Source organism: Manis pentadactyla, chromosome 14, assembly GCF_030020395.1.
Source record: "Manis pentadactyla isolate mManPen7 chromosome 14, mManPen7.hap1, whole genome shotgun sequence".
Lineage (NCBI taxonomy): Eukaryota > Metazoa > Chordata > Mammalia > Pholidota > Manidae > Manis > Manis pentadactyla.
The window spans coordinates 90,244,731-90,245,935 of NC_080032.1; positions in this window are offsets into that span (position 1 = coordinate 90,244,731).

The following is a 1,205-nucleotide window of genomic DNA, read 5'->3' on the forward strand; positions in this document are numbered from 1 at the left end:
AGAAAGGAAACCATATTACAAACCATTTTAAGACAGGTTTTAAATTTTAAATTGTGAGCACATTCCCACCTCTTTCTCCCCCAAAGGGGCTCTGAGACAAGCTTCTTTTGAGATGACTTTTCCATAAAAGATCTCGTGATAAAGACAGGCTAACCTATACGCATTCAAATTTCATTCACACAAAATAATTTCTTGATGCTGACCAAAACCCCTTACTTTCTGAAATACGGCCTTTTCTAAACCCTGAACCTTCAAAATCTAAAGCAAAGAGCAAATTAGGAGCCACTCTGTTCCCATGGCTTTCTCACTAACAAAATTCCACATCAAGAACTTCTAATAATGTTTCTTGTCCACAAATTAATAATAACCTAGTTCCAAACCACATCATTTCCTTTTTCTGCCTCATTTCCTTCAAAGTGAAACATAATTTTTTTTCTTGGACCTGGAATAAAAATTTCTGGATTAATTAAGCAAATTGCTACCAGAAATGCAATTTTATAATAATACTATTTCAGGATACTCAAAAAAAAAACACACAAAACATCTGTGTGGTGTTTGTTAATACATAAAAATAACCTAATATATATAGTGTATACCACCTAAGTGGAAAATTGAGTCTCTAACTAGAAGTGTAAACAGAAATAACTATAAGATCCATCATCACTGTATTTTGAAGTCCAGGTGGGAACATTTGAAGAACTACAACACTTCTTGAAGTCTTCACCAGAGGGCACAAATTGCATGGCACACACGATTTGGTTGGCGGGCAACACTGTATTTTAAAAATTATTAAATTCAAGTATCTTTAGGTGGGCCATGCTCTCTTTTCACCTGACAGGCCCTTAAAGGCATTTTATTTTGCAAACCTTGACTAAGGCCCATTCTTAAGAGATGGGATGAAAAGATAAATTAGTTGAATGGGTACCTCCCTCCCTCACTGATGGCCTGGTAAGGGGCAGAGCTTAGAAATTAAGAATACTAATTGTTTCATTCAGAAATCCTTCCGGTTTACTTTCTGGGTTGATTTAAAATACATACTTTCGGTGTATGAATCTAACAGTGGTTCATTTGATTAGGATTATTAAGCTGTTAAAATTCACTGATGGCTGGATACTGAAAAAAACAGAAAATAGAGAATATTTGAAAACATGTTCTTGGGTATGAAAATTTACACTGAAATTCAAATTTCACACTTTTGAAAAAAA